Here is a 22,890-nt window from a genome sequence, read left to right as displayed (position 1 = left end):
GTTAGAGAAAAAGATCCGAAAAGCACTTAACAATTAAAAATGGACCTCTCAGACCACCCTCTCAGCCCACTTAGGTGACAAACTTCATCTTTAAGAAAAAGGAGGGAAGCTTGCCACAGCAGTGAACACCTGTTATCCCTGCACTTGCTACTATGGATGCTGAGACCAGAGGTCCGTAGGTTCAAGGGTAGCCTGAGCAACTCAGTGAGACCTTGTCTCAAACCAAAAACAAACCAAATTGGGCATTTGGGGATATAAATCAGTGCTAAAGTGCCCCTGCATTTGATTCCCAGTGCAGTAAAAAAAGAAACTTGTATAATTTGAAAGAAAGAGTACTAAATCGTAAAAGAACTATAAGGGCCTCTTCAGAGCTTTGATTTTTTTTCTCATAATGACCTCTTCAATTCCTTTCTGAAGTACCAAATCCAAAATTACTTTATAGAAATTCTGAGTGGGGAGTAGAAGAGGGCCCTGTTTACTAATTCTCTAAGTGCCTCGCTACAGTCTGGCTGGTAGATAATCTGGAATTGCCTTACAATCTCATTCTTTTTATTTTAAAATTCTCTTTTATTGTAAAACAAAAACAAAATCTTACAGAAATTCACATAAGACAAAGTTTAGCTTAATGAATTTTCATAAAACAAATAACCCTTCTAATGCCAACCAGTACATTGAAACTTTGCTGGCCATCCAAAAACCTTTTGCAGTCTTTTCTCATAAAAATATTACCTTGACCTTTATGGCAATCACTAGCCTTTGTTTAGGTAATAAAACTATAAACAGTTCTTTCTTTCCTTCTCTGTCTCTGTCTCTGTCTCTGTCTCTCTCTGTGTCTGTCTCTGTCTCTCTCTGTGTCTGTCTCTGTCTCTCTCTGTGTCCATCTCTGTCTCTCTCTTTTGAGTTACAGATCTTTACTTAAAAATCTGATCTGCCAGTTTAGTGTTTTCCACTAGCGTGGGGAGCAGAAGTTTTCACAGGCTTCACAATCTTCTGTTTAAGTGCTGGCTTTGTGGGGGTCTCAGCAGCAACCATTGCAGTCTTTTTAGATGTTTGCTTCGCCTATTGTGCTGCCTTGGCAGCTCTGATAACTTGCTCTCTGGTTCTTTCTAACTTTTGGTTTCTAATTCCTCTTGGTAATTATATTAGCAAGCAATGCACCAGAGATGGTCGTCTGCAGTCTGACTCTTTGCCGTTCTCTTTGGAATTTCTTTTGACTATCCTTTTTTGTGCTTTCTTCTGCAAGGGACAATCCAATTTATCTTGGAAAGGAATATGGATTCACATTTTGCATTAAGAAACTGGAAAAACTTCAGTTGGTCCTGGTATAGCTCCTCCTGTGTCCTGAGTAGATCTTGTACCCACTAAAATTGCATAGCTGGATTTTCATGGTGGCAGCTCGTAGTCAAGAAGAAAGATAGTGAAGAACCTTCTTTCTTTTAAAACATTTTATTAAGGGGCCGGAGATACAGCTCAGTGGAATGGTGCCTGACTGGTAAGTGCGAGGTCCTGAGTTCAATTTCTGGTTCTAAAAAAATTTTTTTTATTAAGCAGTTTTAAAATCCATAGCTTGACTTATAACTTTTTTCTGACAGCATCCCCATTGTGCAGTTATGTATCTCCCACTTTTCTAGTACTAGGGCTGGAGCCCAGGGCTTTCACAATGAGCAGCTTTCCCAGCACCTTTTCAATGTTATTATTTTGAGAAAGGGTCTTGTTTACCAGGTCACCAAGTTGCCGAGGCTGGGTTTGAAATTGCGATTTTCCTGTCCAAACTTCTGAGGGTACTAGGATAATAGTCCTGTGCACCAGGCCCAGCTTCTTAAGTCTATATTTCTTGTAAATTGATGGTAGATCGATGGGATTTGATCATAATATATATGCATTGTGTACACAAATGAACATTTTGAAAGCATATAGAAGGGGTGATAAAAATATACAATGAATGTTTATATAAAATACACTACAATACAACACACAGTGCTGTGAACCCCCCTCACAATACTTCCTCTTGCTTCTAGCACATTTATCCTGTCATTCTTCCACTTTTGGAAACAGCTCTGGAAGTCCTCTTTCCTGAGTATCTTTACAAGGTGTGATAAAAACTATGGGGAATGCAGTTGTCAAGGGCCACCCTAGGGAAAGGCAGTCTTATAAAACAGTACGGCCTGTCCTCGTCCACACTAGCCACTGAATCTGGACCCTGCAACTTCTGGATCTTCCTCAAAGTCAAAATGACCATGAAATGAATGATAAATATTTTGAGTCAATTCAGGACCCCAAGGCAGTGAGGGCAGCACAACTACAGACACTCACAAAAGGGGACTTCCAGAATTACCTCGGAAAGTGAGCAGAGCAATGGGATAAGCATGTTTGAAGCTAGGGGGGATATTTTGATGGGAATTCATGACAGGGTATCTTTTACTATAATAATTTTTTTTAAATCAAATACTGTATTTTCAGTATACTTCAGTGTATTTGAGGTGTTAGCAGGCCTCAATGCCCAGAGTCTCCATCCATGAATCAATTAGAGCTGCAAAACTGTTACATTTTTCAGTCATTCCTTATTCATTTGTTGGCATAAAATACTATATAGAGGGATTTCCCTTCATCCACTTCTTGGTTGCCCAGAAGTCTAGGGTATATTGGAAGCCTCTGGGTCCTGGAGCTTATTAGCTGTGGGATTCTCCTTGGGTATCTGCGAGGTCAAGAAGCTAAACCTACTGGGAAAGGTCTACTTACTTGGCCAAGTGACAGTTTCTTGGTTCTCGGGGATGGACAGAGAGCTAATGGTCCTGGCCTGCACGTTGTTAGTCATTACCTAGTTGCTGCCAGTGAGTACTTCTCAGAAGGCTGGACTTTTTGCCTTTTCATTTAAACTATCCACAGTTTTGGATCTGTTACTGTTTGTTGGTAGACTCAAAACCTTATTTTCTGTATGAAACCCCTAAATATAATAATATCTACTCCTATTTCTTGCCTTCAGTGGACTAAGTAAAGAGCTCTTAATCATCATAGAAGTGAAGGACATCAATTTTAATGTCAAAAGTAAGCAACAAAATCTTAATTGTTTGTTGTATATGCACAAATCATTATATTAGATTCATTTTTGAAAGATTTTCAGAACAAAATGATTTACTAATTAAATTTTATAATTGCCATTTTATATTTATGTCAGCATCTATATAAATCAAAGTCTGAAATTGGCATATATTAATCCACTTGTTTTCCACGAAGTTTCATGAGTGAAAATGGAAGAAACATTGCTTATTTCTTGTGCTCTGGAAAGTATTAGTGTGCTTCAGATTTACTGTATAAGTACTGAGCTCTAACCGATTGCACCACAGGAGCCCCTGGACTTACTGAAGCATAGAAACAGTTATTTCTTCTTTAAGAAAGAAAGGTATTTAAAATTTATTAAGTTCTTTCTTTGGGGACTGGTGTTTTATGTATGTTATATATGTTTGTCTTAAAGTAAAATATTTGGTGTCAGTGTTCACTGACTCAGTAAGTGAATGAATCAGAGCTCAGAGAGGTTAAATACCTTCCCTGAGGTCACAGGGCAGCAGAACAGAAACACTTCAAAGTCTGAACTGAACCCTCTGCACTTTGGTGCCCCTCAGGAAGTAGTGTGAAGACTAAGCCATATACCGGCTATTTACCTTTTAGTGGTGACCTGACTAAAATATTCTATTTTGAGAAGGGAAAGAAGGAGAAATTTTGTATGTATGTGTACACAGGATAGTTAACATAGTTGTTCTACTGTCTTCTATTTCTTTGCTGAAAGAAACTGTCATTGAGTCCTTGATTGATCAGTATTGCATGTCTCTATCTGTATTCATGAGAAACCACTTTGAAGATATCAATATGTAATACAAGAAGCATTGTTAATTTCCTACCACTTTGTTTGTAACTCTGTATTGTCTGTACTGTTCTTTTGCTATTTTGTAAAATGTTGTCTGTCTGTAATGTTTTCCTTCTTTTATTTTTAAAATTAAAAGAACAAAAACAAAAACATTAAAAACTAGAGAGCAGTAGGTTGGATAGACCTGGATGGTATCTCCCAAATGTGAATTACATTTTACATTTTCCACAAAAAAAATAATAAAATATTCTATTTCATTTGTTTATTTCTCTTTGGTTTAAAAAACACTATAATTCATATTTATAACTAAAATAGTTGAACATTTAAAATGTGTTCCTATTTAAATGTATTTCTAATAAAATATTTACTCATTATTGTTATATTGATTAATGATACATCAGTTTCTAGTAATTATTACCTTGTAAATAGTCATGATTAATAAACTCCGTATTTTAAGTGACTTAAATTAACTTTAAAAAGCTAAATAAGTAATTCAAATAAGTAGTACTTTTAAATTCTAGAAGTTAATTCAAATAGGTACAATTAAAATACTATACTTTGGGGTTAATTTTTAGAATACATGATTTATTTGACTTGTTGATACATTGCATTTGTGTAGTGGTTTAAGATTTGGACTGTGGAGACAAATTGCCTGCATTTGAATCTGGATTCAGCCTTTCAATGGCTGTGTGACTTTGAGCAAGTTACTTAATCTCTCTGGCCTCACTTCCTTTATCTGTGAAGGAGTCATAAAAGTACCTCACTAAGAAGCTTATTATATACATTCAGCAGTTACTGTGATGATCTTGAAATGTAAAGACTGAGTATTTGAGTTATGTGCCATCCTTGAAGATTATACTGCAGTCCCCTGGAATATCTTGAAATGACCCTGAAGCCCTTATCCCAATAAAGAGAAGGGCCAGGAACATCGTTCAGTTTTCTCAGTGTTGGGTTTCTGTGTTTACCAGCAGGCTCTCCATTTGTATAATAAACTGTTAACATCTTCCATGGAGAATCTACCCCTATTAGTGTGTGGCAAACTTTTGCTAATTTGGCTCTAACTATAATTTTTAATATTTTGAACTGGTTTAGGATGAAGCTTATTTTTCTATAATGGAATTATTTGGTAACGATCAGCCTTTCCTGAGTTGTGGACCCAACAAGGACAAGACATATATGACATTGCCAGTGCCAGTGTGCTAGAAGCCCATGTCCACCAGTGAGCACCAGTCCCAGCAGTGCTTACTGTACTACCAGCACTATTTTTGCTTAAATGCTTCTTCAAGAACTTCGATCCTTTTGACATTTCTGTGCTGTGTCCTACTGTACTATAATAGGCATGTGCTAAAGCATCTGGAAAACAGGTGCAGTCACAAGAATGAAGGAGGGATGGGCAGTAGTTAGATGACTGATGTCTGAGTGTGAAGAGAAAATTTTGGACTTGGTAGGGCTTCTGGGTGTATACATGCATGCATGTGTATATCTTCCCAAGTTCCAGTTTCTTCATCTTCCAAGGAGAAAGGTATGGTTGAGGTGGTAAGTTTCATAGAGTTGATGCACCCCACCCTGGGCTTATGAGGATCTTCAGGCAAAGTGCTACGGGTGTGTCAGGAAAAGAGCACGGACATCATGGCTAGTTTTGGCAAAGGGAGGTTGGAGAACAAGTTTGAAAAAGAAGCCAAAGTCCAGGTGGTAGGAGACTTTGGATATTGAGGGAAAGATACTTGAATCTTATTCTTTGTTATAAATATCCTTTGAAGGGTTTTGATAAAGGAATGACATATGGAAGAATGAAGAATATAGAAGAATATTGCTGGAGGGATTGCAAGGGAGAGTGACTAGAGGGAGGGAAGCTGGTTTGCAAAATGCTACAATGATCTAGAGAGGACAGTGGGGCCTGTGGAGAGCGATTATTGGAATGAAGTGATGTTTAAGAGTTATGCTTTCTTCTGTTAGCTACTGATTGGACTGTATGCACTTGAAAGTAATAAGATACACCTTAAAAAATGTCATGTAGCCATCTTTTCACTTGGTCTCTTTATGTGTGAGAGTCCACCACCAATATGGAACGTATGTGGACTCGCTGGTCCAAGGACTACCCGTGAGTAGAGGCTTAACTTCTTTCTGTTCTACCTGGAGTAGGTGATTTAAATCAGGATTTTCATCCTGATTTATGGATCTTGATTTGTGGACCCTGACTACTTTCCAAGTTTACTACTAATTTCCGGGTAGATTTTAATATGATATGATGTTATTTGTGACTTTTTAATTTCTTGTGCTATGTTTTTTGTCACACTAATTCTCTTGGAGACTTGAATAAAGTGTGACAATTTGCTTATATATATATGTATGTATTTATTTATTGTTTTGGTGGTACTGGGGATTGAACTCAGGGGTGTGCTACTGGGCTATATCCCTGCCCCTTTTTGTTTTTGACACTGAGTTGCCCAGGCTGGCCTCAAACTCTCAAACTTGAGATCTTCCTACCTCCCTAGTAGCTGGGATCGTAGGTACGTTCCAGTGGAAATTTGCTTTAATGTAACTTCTTTAATCCAAACCAAGGAATTGTTTCAGCTTTTAAAACCTGTTATCTTAGATGGACTCTTAGACAGCTTATTGATGTTACAACTAAAATTCTGCGTTTCTTTGGCTATTTTGAGGAGAAACATGCTATACAGCGTGTATTGGAAAACAGCTTTAAGCACCCTAGTAGGAAGTACCAGTGAGTAGTATGTATACAGTACAGCAGAAACCTTTCCCATACTGTACAGTAACCTTGCCATATTTGAACTGATCATAAACAGAATTATAAAAGAAGTAGTTGACCAAGTGACTGTTGACACTGCTACCATTCCAGAGACTGTGTATGTATAGGAATTTAGTGAAGGCACAGTTTTCAGCTTGAATGAAGAAGGATGTAGATGTCGCATAGGAAACAACACTATCAAATATATTTGCTTGGAACACAATTACTGGAGATAATTCATAACCTTGAGCACAGAGGATAAAATTATGGGCAGCTAATCCAAATTTAGGACTATTGCAATTTGCCTAGGTACAGAAAAGATGATTTTCCCTAATGTAGTTTTACTCCACAGCATAAAGAGGGCAAACCTTACTCAGACTACTCTTGATAATTTCTTTTTTACAAAGAAATAAACATTAATTTTTAATACTTCTCATGTTTTATATTACACTATACAAAATGGATACCAGTTGTGTGATTTTTCCCTTTCCTATACATTTATAGAGTTTTTAATGTTTTAATAAAGGTTCCCAAATGTCATAAAGCAATTACAGCCTTTTCTCATTAGACGTTAAGATCACTTTGCAGTTTCTACATGTACATTCGATTACCTTTATTAAACATAAACTTTCTTCACCTTCCGTTGCTGCTACTTCCCTTGAGCAGTCAGTGTCTGTTGCTTTGTTGCCTTACTTAGCAGTGTTCTGCACTTGTCATTAGTGCCCCTTACTAACAATTGCATGCTACCCAGCATGCACTATGGCACAGTGTCCTCCATTTTCCCAGTGACTTGACATTGCCTCATTTTCCCTAGATGTGTTTCTGATCTGCAGACTTGACAGTTGGTTTTATTTGTGGGAATTTACGTTCTTTGACTCATCAGAAACTACATTATCATCTTACCCAGCTGTCCTTCTTGCCCTCCTACACGCTCCCCCTGCACGGGCCCCCGTTCTTTTCCAGGGTGCCATGATCTTTTCTTTTTGTCTATTTAACCTAGTTTAGTGGCCTTTTGATTTCTAGAACATGTGTTAGGATCTCATCCACTTCAAGTCTTTTGAAGGCCTTTGCCTTTTCAACTGTATTCATCTTTCTCTAGTATTTCAAGATGTCACTTTATTTCCTGTGTTCAGTTTTTATTCTTTTGTAGAGTACCATAGTGGGATGAGATGACTTTAGAGAAAAGAGCTCTATTACTTAAGTGCCTAGCAGTAATAAACCTTAAAATATCATGATTATTTGTGTTAGGAGCAAATAGAAGATAAAGCAAAAGGGAAAGTGAACCCACCAAGGGGAAAACCTCTGGAAAGTACAAAAAAGTGGGCAAAGTGAACAGGTAACAGGCAAACTCATCCATGTGGCCACAGAGAGATTAGAACATAAGTGTTTTAGGAGGCACGTGTACTCAGAGTGTGCAGAAGAGTAACAGTGGCTGGCAGGAGCTTCTTACTCTGGTTCATGCTCCACACTGCTGGCTTGCCCCTGCCCCAGGCTGCAGAACCACCATCCACCAACAGAGTGGAGCTGGGAGATCTTTTTCACCACCAGAGGAGAGGCCCAGACCCCACAGCTATAGGCAGTAGTAAGGACACAATAACAAATCCTTCTAGTCCAAAAGAAAACAAAGCAAAACAATAAAGGAAACTTGTCTTGTGATAAAGATGATGCAGAGAACTTCAGTTAGGTAAACCATGAGTTCAGAGACTTCTGCGACCTGATTTGGGCACTTAAGCAAGTGTGTAAGCTGAGCACCAAAGAGCTAACTTACAAATTAGCTTTAGGAGCATAACCCCAGTGTAAATTAGAATCCATCTGCATTTCCTCTATTATTTTTCATTTTAATTGTTTGACTTGACCAAAGTTACAGGTCACTGCTAAATTACTTTGGAAGTACCCCTTGTCTTGATTGTTTTATTGTATATGGATGGTGCTGAAAGTTATTAAAATTAATTTTGATGTTTTCAATTTTTTGAAGAGATGGTATTTTCTAGGTCATAGTACAAAAGTAATATGTGGTCTAGCCTTTGGGTGCCTTGTAATTTTATACCTTAATTATAGATAGAATTGAGTCATCAAGTAAGGTGGCATGATTAGCGGGAGTGGCTTGTTTTAATGTTCCAGGTTGGATTAATTTTAGATGAAATGAAATTAGTGTTCCTATGGACAATTGAGCCAACTTCCTGAATTACTCTATTCAGTTGGGATTGACTCAATTTAACAAAATGATACTTTCAGAGTTTTTGAGGATAATGAGATAACGGAACTGAAATTAAAATTCTCTCAGTTTGGACAAAATAATTTCTATGAGCAGCAATTAAGATGGTACGTGTAAAAGATTCACTTTCTGCTCTAATTTCATTTGATAAGATTGTACCATTTTAAGTTCACAGTTACTTTACTTGGAAAATATTTTGATTTAATGCAGACAAGTATCCTCCACATTGTGTGATTTTACTTTTTTTGAAGAGGATCTCACTGTGTTGCCCAGCCTGGCCTTGAACTGAGTTTAAGTGACCCTCCTTCCAAAGCTTCCCAAATAGCTGAGACTACAGGCATATACCACTGTACCTAGCTGAAACTGATCTTTAAAGGGCAGAGGAAATTAGCACCCACTTAAGGATGTGTTTGTTTTAAAACCAGTAACATCTTGGGAAACTCTCAAGCTAGTCTACCCTGATGGAGAAAAATGTACTACATGCAAGCTTTGGAACTAGCAAAGGTGTAGGTGCTTTCTAGTTAGGGTAGATCCTGAAGGGGATTGGGTTTGGCCCAGCTTGACTCATCTATGAGAATGTTCCTTGGTGGAGGCAGACCTTGGGGCTATTTTTGGACATGGATTGGCTTCTGAAGACATGGGCATATGATTCTAAAAGGCCAAGTAAATCATAGCTGACTATATGCCAGTTTCATATGACTGCCTCTGGTATGGTGATATCCATGTCCTCTTACCATCATAATTTTTCATAACTAATTGTATCTAAAAGGTATATTTTGAGGGTTTAATAAATCTGATACCAGTAACTGTTACTGCCTCATTCAAGGATGGCCTTGGCTATATGATGAGTTCAAGGCCAACCCAAGCTACACAGGGAGACTCTATCTCAAAAACCAAAAAACTAGTAACTGTTACCAGGTATTCTTACAGAGGTACTAGTGATGAATAAATGTTACACTCACTTAAATGCAGTATGAATATTCTTTACCTCTAACATACTACAAACACTCCTGGGTCTGTGCACTTTACATTCTATTTGTTGCAGAGTCTTAAATTTGCTGGGTAAAAGCCCATAGGAATTCAGACTGGCTGGGCAAAGTTGATTTGAGGATAAGTCAGAGAGTGGGGGTTAGAGAGGGTGGAAAGGGGTGAAAGGGCTCTTCTAACTTGAGTGTTAAAGCCATATTCAAGTCAAACGTTGGAAGGGCCTCTTGATCAGGGTTTGGTATGTGGAGAATGGAAAGCCGAGTTGGTAAGCTTTTTTCTTTTCCTCCTAAATTCCACCCTGATAACAACAGAAAAGCATATTTGACTTGTGTGGCATTAAAATATTTGAGCATTAAGGGTCAGGTGCTAGGCTTGAGAAACTGTTCAAGTCAGACTAAATACAACATTAGTGGACATGTGGTGTCCAAACAAACTAAGGAGTAGGTGCACTATTTCTATTAGTAACTGATGTTTGATTTTTAAAGAACACAGCAGGCCTTTTGAAGGCAGTTTAAGGAATGGGTGTGGAAGGGGGTGTGGGGGAAGGAAATCTCAGCAGAATGCTTTTAGATATTTCCTGTTATATAAATGCTGCATACTTCTCATGCTTTCAGATTCATAGCAAGTGGGAATGAAGCCCGTTGAGGTTTAAATTTAATTACTGTTACAAAGAATGTAGACACCACATAAGTAGTGAAGGAACCTGAAAAGTGGCATAAAGCTCAACTTTTAAATTTTTGTTCAAATCCTATAGTGTGAAATTTGAATATCATACACTTGGGCAAAACATGTGTTTGGTTTTTCAAAATGCTTTTTTCAGCTTGTAAGACTTTCTGTTTTAGTAAAAAAAAGTCCATATATTTGGACGTTCCAGGTGTTAAAATGCCTCATTTATCCTCATGTGTCCCCCCAGGTAACTTGATACTTTTATGTAGTAATATTTAATGTCCTTGCAATAAAGAATGCTATATTGATATAATGACGCTTTTAGTACCTGCATTTAATTTAGTAAACTGGGCTTTTGTGTTAGTAGTGGAAACTTTAAAATTAAAGCTTTGTGCTTTTTTTCTTTCAATCCTAGGACTTAAATCCAGGTCCTTCACACTGAGCTACATCAGCCCATTTTTAATTTTTTATTCTGAGGCAGGATCCCACAAAGTTGCTAAGTTGGCCAGGCTGGGTTTGAATTTTTAATCCTCCTGCCTCTGCTTCCCAGAATAAAGACTGTAATTTTTTTACTTCTGCTTTTCTAGTACGTTAAATTTTTTTTTTTCTCATTTATGTCCTCCTTTCTTCCTCAATATAGGTAGGTTTATCTATATTAGTCACTGAAAGAAGCAGCTAATAAATAAGGGTTTGTGAATTTTTAAAAAGTCTTTCCTTCCTGTTTTCAATAAAGTGCTAGAACTGGCTAGGGCATTTGGGGTACTTAAATGTTGCTGTTTGTATCATTCAGGGATAAGAATGTGAATTTGTAAATACTTTCTTTATATAACTACCATATCTGTCAAGCTCATCGCATTGTTCCTGCATGGACTGTAGTCCTGGTGAACAGACTGTGAATTCGAGGATGGGTTCTGTTGTTACAGCCCACTCTGGGAAGTGCTTTTTATTATTATGAACTGTAGTGTTTTGTAAAATAGACATGTATGTATTTCACAGGATTTTTTACATCAGGAGAAAGAATATGTGACTGAAGCAGCCTGAATTGGTATATATTTGAAGCATATTTCATCAGTTTAGGGGTTTTCTTATTTCAGTTGGTACACAATCTCTAGTCATTTACTTGATTTTAGAATTAATTCAATGAATATTCATTGTGTGCATATGATGTGTGTTATTCTGCGTTTCCTGAAAGATGCAAAGATCAACGATTAAGATATGGACCTACAGCTGTCAAGAATACATAACTAGAAACTAGTCAGTAATTTACAAAGGTAATAGATAAAATACTTTGGGATCCAGGATAGTCAAAACCTTTTTGGATCATAAGTGATCTCTGGACCTTATGTCCTGAAATCTAAATGTCTGCTAAAGAAGCCTTATTTCTGAACTATCTCTTCACGAATGAGGAACCCTATGCTCCTTAGATCTTGTACCAGAGTTTATCTATATTGTCAGCAAGATGCCAAGTAGTTACAGGACTTTTGTCTCAGCCCATATGATATCATATGTGAATTTGTCAGGTGCATCATGGGAGTTTCACACTGGGACAAGCCATCATAGTTTTGGACATGGTACATCTCTGAGGGAGATAGGTCTTTGTTGTGACCAAGGAGTGTGGTTTTTTTCTATGTGAACTGTGTTGTGCTGGTTTTCAAAAGGCATATGCTAATTTGAAGGAATTTAATTTTGTGTTCTGGAATTAGTTGTACTTAGGAAATAATTTATTCATCAGATATTTATTGAGAACCTACTATATACTAGACATTAAGGGGAATATTATGTTGAATCATTGCATGCCTTGGTTTGGGTAGGGATATAAAACTTTTATATACATAGCTCACACGTATGGCAGAAATGATCAGTGAAAAGAGACAAATTTAAAGTGTAATAAAGGTTTAGGGCCAGGAGAATTTATTTCTATCTAGTACATATGCATTTGATTAAGCCTTTGTACAGGGCCATGATGTGTTCATTCTGCTTGGCAGCCCCAATTTCTACTGGGGTCCCCAGTGGTCATGCTGTGAACATCCTTTTTCCTAGTTTGGCTGATTAATTATATGGTCTCCCTGGCTTCAAAGATTAGTAGGACTTGACACTGGAGATGAGAGCAGTCTAAATAAAGATAAATAGCACAAGCAAAAAACTTGGGCCATGGGAAGACTTTGGTGTACTTAGTTTGTGGCTTTGGGAACAGGAAAAGGAATCACTGGAGATGAAAGGTTGGGAAGGCAAGTTGAGGTGAGATACTGAGTAGCCTGAACGCCAGAGCAGGTACTTTGGATTTTATGTAGTTAGCCATGGAAATTTGGCTTTTTTTTAAAAAAATTGTATTTCCTGCTAGATGTACTAAAGGGCTATTTTGGGACACAAGGTTTTAAAGCAAAATTGTCAATTAAGAATCATTAAGATTTCTATTTAGGGCTTTTGGAAAGTAAGGTATGAGTTATTACAGTCTATAATTAAAGTGTCACAAAATCTAAGCAATTACTGTTTTAAAGCATGAATTGACCTCGGATCTTGGAGTCAAACCCTGTTTTATTTACAGATGAACAAAACTGGCAGAGTGATTGTTAAATGTCAGAAATCTCTAGTAAGTCGTTGACAGAGATGGGGTTAGGACCTACCTACTGTGATTTCCTGTGTAATAGGTGTACTTCACCGTCGAGCTATATTTTGGATATGCTCGCATTACTTTTGGCCAGATCACATCAGTGTCTCTGTCTTAGTTTTGCTGTGGTAAAGATTATCTACTTCAAGGATGTTGATGACTACTTTTAAAAGTGTGCTGTATTGAGAAATTCTATAAGGAAGGAACAATGAGAACGGAGGATGCTCAGACGGAGACTTTTAGCCTGGTTCAGTGGCACATGCCTGTAGTTTCAGTTACGCTGGAGGCTGAGGCAGGAGGACTGGAAGTTCGAGGCCAGCTCGGGCAATTTTTTTAAGACCCTGTATCAAAATAAACAAAAAAGTGCCAAGGACGTAGCTCAGTGGTAAATTACCCCCTGGGTTTGGTCACCAGCATCCCCTCAACCCAACAACACCCCTCCCAACAAACAATGATCATTTCCTTCCTGTGTGACCTTAAGTACCAGTATATGCTTTTGAGATAGAAGTTGTGAAGGATAAAAATGAAAAAAAGTGCAATAGGTATAATCTTCACGCGCTGAAATAGGGTTTTAATTTTGGCATATGTGAAAATATAAGATTTTGAAATATTAGATATGAAATGTATATTTTATATTATAAAGTATTATAAAGTCTATATTAAAAATTTGAGAATAGTAAATTTAACAAACTCCATCATTAGTACAAGCTCACAAATCACTAATGTGAAAATTGTGTTTTACTTTAATTATGCTTAACTATTATTGATGTTTATTAAAATACTATGTTATTATAAAGCTTTTAAAGCTTGAAGAAAGACAATAAATATAGTTTATATTTTATTTTACTTCCAGGGAAAGTTAATGTGCGTACTTTTTTCCGGGGATACTAATTTGAAACGCAAAAGAAGGGTATAATTCAAAGGATAAATTTTTTTGGAAAGTAGTACTTCAAGTTATTTAGAAACTAGTAGGTTTGTTGGACAAAATGAATATAAAGCCAGAGCAGAAGTAATGCTGAGAGGTTTGATGTTTGCGATATTTACCAGCTTAAAAAAAAAAATTAGACTACCAGGCAAGAACATTAGACTACCAGTCTAATGTAGACTCAGGCAAAAACATTAGACTACCAGTTGCTATATATGGCTTCCATTCCAAAAAATAGTAAGTCATCCGTAATCCATCATCTGGTTTAAAATATTAGATGGATGCAGACACCTGAAATCACAGTGGGGAGCCAGCTAAACAGGCCAGCCGAGCTGAGTAAGGCTCGGAGGGTTTAGAAATGTAGTGTTCAATAGTGCCGCATGAATGTGATCTTCAGACATCTCACCACAGTTCCAAGGGCTTCCATAGGTGAACTTTCCAGCTCCTAGGACGTGGAGTTACAGTCTTTGGAAGATGTTGAGATGCATAGATAGTGCTTAGGGGTAAAGAGGAGAGCACTTCTGAGAGAACAGGTTTGGGGACTTGCAGAGTGCAGTTTCTGTTCTGAAGGTGAAATTTGTGGAGGCTGAGATGTTGAGATGTGCATTTTGTGATATGATTTTGCATTTTATTGAAAGCACGGTAGAAGTTAATACCACAAAAATGTTCATTGTACAATGGCGCTTAAAAAATAATTTCCTGAAATTAGTTTTTTTTTTCCTTTATAAAATGGAAAGAAAGAGGTAACTGATGAGCATTTACAGGAGCAACCAACATTTCAAATGGACCTGTATGGAAATTTTTCCTAATCAGCTACTTTCATGTCTTCTCTGTGCCGTTTACAAGGTTCCTGGTATGAACTGCCTTGTATTAGAAACATATTTGCATGTGCCTTATCTTTCCAATAAATTCTAGCTTCTTTGCAAGGAAAGTTCAAGGTTTCAAAACCAAAAATAAATAAATGAAAATTAAAGCACTTACATTATGCTATCACTTTGGGAAATATATTATTTGGTATCTTCATAGTGCATTGAGTATAATAAGGGCATCTAAATAAAGGTAGAAGAATAGGGTATACTATTTATATTTTCTATTTTAAGATTCACTAGAACTTAGCTTATACTAAAACCCTGAAGTGGTAATATCTTCAAATATTTTGCATTATGTATTTTAGAATACTAAAAAGTATATTTTAAATAATCTCAGCAAATTTAAAATTTACATGAGCTTCTTTGGGGATAAATTTGAAATCAATAAAGAGACAGTAGAAAAAGTTTTGTGACTTTTAACATTAAAATTGGAAACTTAATGGGAGATTTTTAAAAATGGAAGATTGTTTAAAACTTTATTTTAATTGGTTATGTTAGTAATGAACAAATGCACAAGTAAGTTCCCAAAGCAAAAATAGTAGTTGATTATCTGATTTTTCTCTCTCCAGAGTGGGCCACATTTAGTGGTTTCTTTTGGTATCTAAAAAACATTTATATGTGTTGTTTTTTCAGGTTTAGATTTTGTAAACTGACTTCTCACTGTGGAGGACTCAGCTGTTACCTCTGTCTTCCTCAGTAGCCACACTCCTCCACCCCTTTTCAAGGTGTATTATATTGCCTTGTAGAGAAATCAGAAGTCAGTGTTTACATTTTTATAACTATGTAAATATTAGTCATGGATGCCCAGTCTAGTGTATGATGATTGAGTTTCTTTTTGTTTTCTCTGTAGTTAATAATTATTTTCTTTTTTCAGTTGTTTAGTTTTCTATGTTACCAATTTGCTGTCAGGATTACAAATTTCCTTTCATAGATATTATTTTATTCAAACATACCAGAAATTCTGTCAGTTTGAAACCTACTGTGCCCTCTGATTATAGTCTCCATTTTGATTTTGACTTTTTTTTTTTTTTTTTTTTTTTGAGACAGGGTCTTACTCTAATTTAGGCTGGCCTTAAACTCACTGTGTAGCCCAGGCCGGCCTCAAACTCACAGCAATCCTCCTGTCTCAGCCTCCTCAGGGCTGAGATTACAGGCATGTGCCACCATTCCCGCTTTAGTCTCTATTTTGGAATGGTTAATCATTTTAACTGCTACACACAGTCATTCTAGGCTCCTGGTTTACTGCCAACTTATAGATTTCATTTGTCTTTTTATGGTGTTAGGTGCTGTTTTTTGATTCTCATGTCTTCTAGTTTTCTTGGTTAACTCTTTTGAAAGGTGTGTGTGTGTGTGTGTGTGTGTGTGTGTGTGTGTGTGTATCTCCACTTAGGTCTGATGTTAACATTTTTCCATATTTGCTTTATCTCCTCCTCCCTGTCTTTATACCTGTCTATATGTGTGTGCAATATTTTGATTATATATATGCATATAAAGTTGTAATTGGTTATTCTTTCTCTTTTGGACTAGAGCAATTCTTCAAAGCATTTGCTTTATTTTTTATAGTTTTGTTTTTATTGACTCTTGAATAGTACTATAACATATGGACTAAATGAATAAATAATGGTGTGGCCTCAATAAAGAGATGTTAGTGAAAGAATGTGGGAGCAGAACAGAAGTATTTCTAATGGTTTGATTTTCTAACTCAGGTGCTACTAATCTAAAGCTTAACCAAAGTATGCTTTGTACAACTTACTAACATTTAAAATAAAGCAGTATTTGTCTTTGCAGTGATGTACTAAATTTAGAGTTCTCCCAGCCTGCCCCACTTCACCTTGTACACCTTGCTAACATTAAACTTCATGACTTTTGTTTGCTTCAAATTGAATTTGAGTCTAACCTCAAAGGGCATGCATTTTTGTTTATGACTAAGAGCTGATCTCTGAAGTTATCAGACATTCCTCACATTCCATATGTCTTAATTTTTAGTGCTTGGAGGATCTGGTGCTGTGCCAGAGGAAAGTAGAGGCTAGAGAGCACAAAGAAATGCCACTAACTAAAGTCTTGACATAAATTATAGAAATTCAATCCTCTATTTAACTAGCAAAGCAAACTCTATGTATGGAATTGATTTGTAGCATATTAATGCCATTCTTTAGGTTATTGAAGAGCATATCTTAGTTTTCAAATATTTGATTCTTGAAATTCAAACCGAGAAACTTTAAAGTATCTGTGATTCTTTCTCTTTGTGTGTTGAACTCAGCATGAAAATGAGGCACTTTTTAAGAGAAATGCTTGCAAAAACCAAATCTCTTGGGAGTGCTTTAGGGTGGTTGATGGGGTCATTAGTGCAGATGTGGTGGCTGACAGAAAATAGGTTCCTTGAACACATATTGAATGAGCATCAACCATTGTTCTAGTCACTGACAACTACAGTGGTAGACAAAACAGGTAGTGGGGAGATAGGAGAAAGATGATACCAACCAGAAATAAACTGGCTGCTATGATAGACACTACTGTATCTAGAGATGTATATTAGCAGTGCTGAGATAAAAAGTAACCTATAAATCTTGGTAACTTCTATAACAAATATCTATTCCTTATTCATGTTATATCAAGTACTGTAGAATAAAATAAGTGAACTCATGTAAATCATAAATATCAGAGCAGGAGAACATGCATGGCCAGTTCAGTTGTTTGGTCATGGAAAAAGTATATTTAAAAAATTCACCTTTGTTTTTGTTAACCCTTAAACAAACTATAAAAAATCAAATTATATTGGATGTTAATAACACATATAATCATAAATTTAATAGAAAATAAATTAATACAAAGGAAGTGAAGGAAATTCTAGGATCTTTGGTCAAAAGCCGTAAATGTTTATTATACTCCTTTGATGTTTCCAAGATTCAGGAAGGGCTAAAGAAGGATGCCCTGCCATTTTTTGGTGCTATGGCTTGAACCTAGGCCTTTGCACAGCACGCTACCACTAAATTACATTCCCAACCGATATGTCTTCTTCTGAAGTCATTGTACCTAAAATATGTGAACAGTCATTGTGTGGCAACTGACTACAATCCTGACTTTTACCAAAGTTTAGAAAGCCTTAGTTAACGTTATCAAAAGCAGGATAATATTTATGAATACAGATAGAAAGTTTTTTCTGTAAGCTGATGCATGGAGATTGTCCAACTCATTTACCTTTTCACTGCTTTCCTTGAAAGTGGTCAGACTCTTTAATTTTCTAGAAATCTGGTCATATGTTTCTGTGGTCTTTCCATTCTGGAAGACCTGTATGTACTTACCCAAAAGTCTCTTCTCCACTTCCAGATGCAGGAATATCACAGGATCAAATGCTATGTAATTCCATTTAGGTCAACTATGTTAAGAACTCTTAGTGAAAGACCTGGCTCTGCTAATTGTATCACTATAGCATCAGGAAATGTGTTAAGTTAAATCTGGCAGACATGCAATCTTCATGTGGCCAAACCAACATAGTGCCTTTATCTCAGCAAGATGGGCAGAGCTGAGACCTACTGAAACAAGAGCAACTTGACATTATGAAATTCACATTTTTGGACACTAAATGGTGACAGTAGCCACTTCCCCTGAGTCATTAAGCCTTAGTTCTTAAAACTCTGGAGTCATAGTTGTGCCTTTAATCTAAAGAGCCTGACACATGCTAGTTATCAATCAGTATGATGTAGCCTTGAGGATTTATAGAACCAGAAACCTTTATACCAGGAACATTGGCCCATTGCCCTCCTACAGAGGCTGCCCATGGTCCTTTGTACATGTGTGTGTTTGACAGGTAGCACTTTCTGAGGTTAACTGTATAAATCTCCACCTGAGCAAAGTACTTGTCTTTGTCTAACCTCAGGCTTACTCAAGAGTATTCCATGTGTCATTGATTGGGGTGTAATTGAAATTCTTATTAATACTGGGCTATAGGGAATAGCTAAATAAGCTGTGATCTAAATTTATTAAAAATAAGAAAAGTATGAGAAGTCTTATATGCTCTAGTGGTGGATGAAAAGGTAAACTGCAGAATGATACCCATGGTTTATTACTTATGTTGAAGTAATACTCTTTGTTTTGAAGACTGTCTGTAGAGAAAAGTCTAGAAGGACACACATTGCACTTGTAGTGGATATTTTGAGGAATGTGAGAACTGCAATAAGAGCTGATGGTCAAAAGAAATTTTGCATATGGTACTTTGATATTGTATGAGGAAAGTTCTTTCATGCAATTTCCTACTAAACTTTTTACATAAAAAATTTTTAAACAATTTTTTAAAAGAGCACCAGCTGCTGTGGTGAATGGACTATAGAGGAATGAGGATGGGAATGTAGCCAGTTAGGAAGTTCTCATGGCAGCCCAAGCAAGAGATGCTAGTAGCTTTGATTAGAGAGGTGGGTGTTAGAGAGAGAAAGTTGTATGGACCAAAACTACATCCTGGAGAGTGAGCCTACAGGACTTTGATTGAATGTGGGGACGATAAGAGGGAAAGCATCACAGATGACAGACAACCTCTTGGGTTGTCACTTGAGCATCTGAGTTGATGTTGGTACCATCCTCCAAAGACAGTGTTTTTGGGTAAGGCATGGGGCTGAGGAAAGGAGTTGTGTAGGAATATCAAGCATTGTCTTTTATATGGGTTACATTTAATATGTCTGTTAGAAATGCGCATAGAATTATCAGTTAGATGTTTTCTGTAAGTCTTGGGCTCCACAGAAACAGCTATCGATCATTCATTGTTCTAAGAAACATCTCTTGAGTGCCATATACCATGCTACCTGTTTGGCATACAAGGAAGAAAAAACAGTAGAAATTCAGTGAAATCACAAGTAAACTAGAAATGTAAATACTGTGAATTATTGAAATATTTCCAAAGCCAAAATATAAAATGTCACTGAATAGTGACAGCCTAGGAAGTAGGATAACCTTTTGCAGAAGATGATATTTTAATTAGTATTTAAAGAAAGTGAACCTTAAAGAACAACTGTAAGGCTGAACTAAGAAAAGGGCAGGATGGTGAAAAAGTGGTACAGAGAGAATATATTCCAGGTAGAGGGAACTGCATGTATAAAAACATGTTTTTGTTACCTATGTGTCAGGCTGTTTTTTCCTTGGCTCCCTTGGGCTCACTATTGGTAGATTTTTCAGTAGCTGGTGTTGTAAGAACCTGTCTTGTAGCTGTCCTACTTCTGAGCTGTGAAACAATATATTTCCACTCTTGCCATCTTGTCTCATGATTTCCAATAGTTAACAAGGGTATATTCTTGATACTAGCTAGTTTTTCTTTCTTTTCTTGTTGGTATTTATGGAACATTATGCCAATAACTTGTGCCAACTGTTTCAGGAAACCTGGTCCTTTTCACCAAGCTTGAAATCTAATTGTTTTTCCCCCTTTCAAAACTTAGGCTGGCAATGCAAATATTTATATAGACATTATTCATAATAGGTAGGAGTAGAAACAATCTAAATGTCTATCAACTGGTGAATTAGCAACAAAACATGGCGTGTCTGTGTAATGGAATACTATTCAGCAGTAAAAGAAGGAAATTCTTGATATATATACAACATGTCGTGCCTCAAAAACATTATGATGAATGAAAGAAGACAGAACAAACCACAAATTATATGATTCCATATCAAGAAAATTCCAGAAATGGCAAATCTGTGGCAGACAGAAAGTAAATTAGTGGTTGCCTGAGGTAGCCTTCAGGTTGAGGAGTACCTGTAAATGGACATGAGAGGCCTTTAGTCAGGGTGGAAGTGGGCTAAACTTAGACTATGTGGTGATTATCACTGTATAAATGTACTCAAAATTACTGATTTATAGAGTTACAACAGAACATTTTTGTATACTAAACATGTGGGCCATTGCAGGAAGGTCCCTTTGAACTGGGAAGCCTCATTAGCTGACTGGGATCCCGGGGCCTCTGGCTCCGCCTCCTGCTGCCGTCAGGGGAAGGTTGCCCTGGATTTAGGAAGCCTCAGGAATGACCCTGAATCCCAGGAAACCTAGGGAGATTTTAAAATGACAAAAAACAGGAACAAAATGCAACCTCAGAGCTCCACCCCACTCAAAACAAATCCAGCAAGCATCAACATGGAAGAACATGGAAGTGACATACCTGATACTTCTGAAATGATAGCAACTGAATTAAGAACCAGCTACATCAGGCTATAGAGGAAATCAGATCAGAAATAATCACTCAGGTATAAAAAGAAATGACAGCCATAATGAATTGCTCAGCATATCAAAAGAAGACAGATTTAAAAAATAGAGGAATGCAGAAAAATGATGGAAACCTTAAATGAACAGTAAAGGAAAGAATTAGAATGCATGAAACAGAGTCAAAGAGATATCCAGGAAATTAAAAATACCATCAAAAGCTGGCAAAACTGCTTGAACAAAATGGAAGATACACTTTCAGACCTTAAAGACAGCACTGCAGCTAATGATTGTGAAAGGAAAGATCTCTTAAAGATAACAAGCAACCAGCAAATAACAATTCAACAGCTGCAAGATGAGGCAAAGAAGAACAATATAAGACTGACAGGTGTCAAAGAAAGAGCAGGAGCCAACAGGAATGACATAAAGACTATTTGTAGAAATAATAGCAGAAAATTTCTCAAGAATGGGAGAACCTGACATACACATAAGTGAGGCATAAAGAACTCCAATTAACCATAACCAAAATAAATAAACACCCAGACACATAATAATCAATATCTGAGAAGTTCACCAAAAGAACACAATATTAAAAGCTGTTAGGGAAAAGAAACAGATCACCTATGAGGGAAAACCCATCAGAATCGTGGCAGACTTCTCAACACAAACTATCAAGTCAAGAAGAGCTTGGAGTGAAGTGTTTCAGGTCTTGAAAGAAAACTTCCAATCCAGATTGCTGTACCCTGCAAAGCTATCTTTTTTTTGGGGGGGGGCTGTTTTCTGGTACCAGGAATTGAACTCACGACCTTGCACTTGCCAGGCAAGCGCTGTGCCGCTGAACTAAATCCCCAGCCCCTGCTATCTTTCAAAACTGATGGATTAATAAGATACTTCCATGACAAAGATCACCTGAAGAAATTCATGACCACCAAACCAACCCTACAAAGAGTACTGAAAGATATTCTTCAAAGAGATAAAAATGACCACAAGTTCAAGACCAACAGTAGAAAAGAACCACAAAGAAAGGTAAGCAATTAAATAGAGGAGGAAAGTACAGAAATAACAACAGGAAGATAACATGACAAAGATAAGTCAACACATATCAGTAATAACCACTAATATAAATGGCCTCAATTCACCAGTCAAAAGAACTACACTGGCAAAGTGGATCAAGAAGCAAAATCCAACAATATGTTGTACACAAGAAACACATTTAACTCAAAAGGAAATTCATAGACTGAAAGTCAAAGGATGGGAAACAATACTCCATATGATAGGAACCCAGAAAAAAGCAGGAGTAGCTATGTTTGCAGACAATGTGAACTTTAGGCGAAAACTGCAAGCAGAGGAGATAACAATCGTAAATATCTATTCACCACATACAGGAGCACTCAACTATATAAGGCACATTTTAACAGACAAAAATCAAATAAGTAATAACACAGTTGTAATGGGATTTTAACACCCCATTGTCACAAAGAGGTAGATCAACTAGACAGAAAGTGAGCAAAGAAATAACAAAGAAATCCAAACTTGTAAAGAAATGGACTTAGTAGACCTTTACAGAGTGTTTCACCCAACAAAATCAGAATACACATTCTTCTCAGCGGCACACAGGACATTCTCTAAAATAGACAAAATACTAGCCCATAGAACATGCTTAAGTAAATGCAAAGGAATTGAAATTATCCCATGCATGCTATCAAACCATAGTGCAATGAAATTGCAAATTAATGATGAAAGAGATGCAGATACTACATAAACACATAGAAATTAAATAACACCCTCCTGAGCAACCAGTGACTCACAGAAAAAATTAAACAAAACAAAAATG

General features: G+C 36.8%; 1 pseudogene; it reads right to left on the bottom strand.

Annotated features, from left to right (window-relative positions):
- Positions 1–936: 936 nt before the first annotated feature.
- On the bottom strand, positions 937–1,387 carry LOC102008491 (annotated as a pseudogene).
- Positions 1,388–22,890: the final 21,503 nt, after the last annotated feature.

This window comes from Chinchilla lanigera, unplaced genomic scaffold (assembly GCF_000276665.1).
Source record: "Chinchilla lanigera isolate Chin_1 unplaced genomic scaffold, ChiLan1.0 scaffold00002, whole genome shotgun sequence".
NCBI classification, from domain to species: Eukaryota; Metazoa; Chordata; class Mammalia; order Rodentia; family Chinchillidae; genus Chinchilla; species Chinchilla lanigera.
This window is presented reverse-complemented; position numbering and strand designations above follow the sequence as displayed.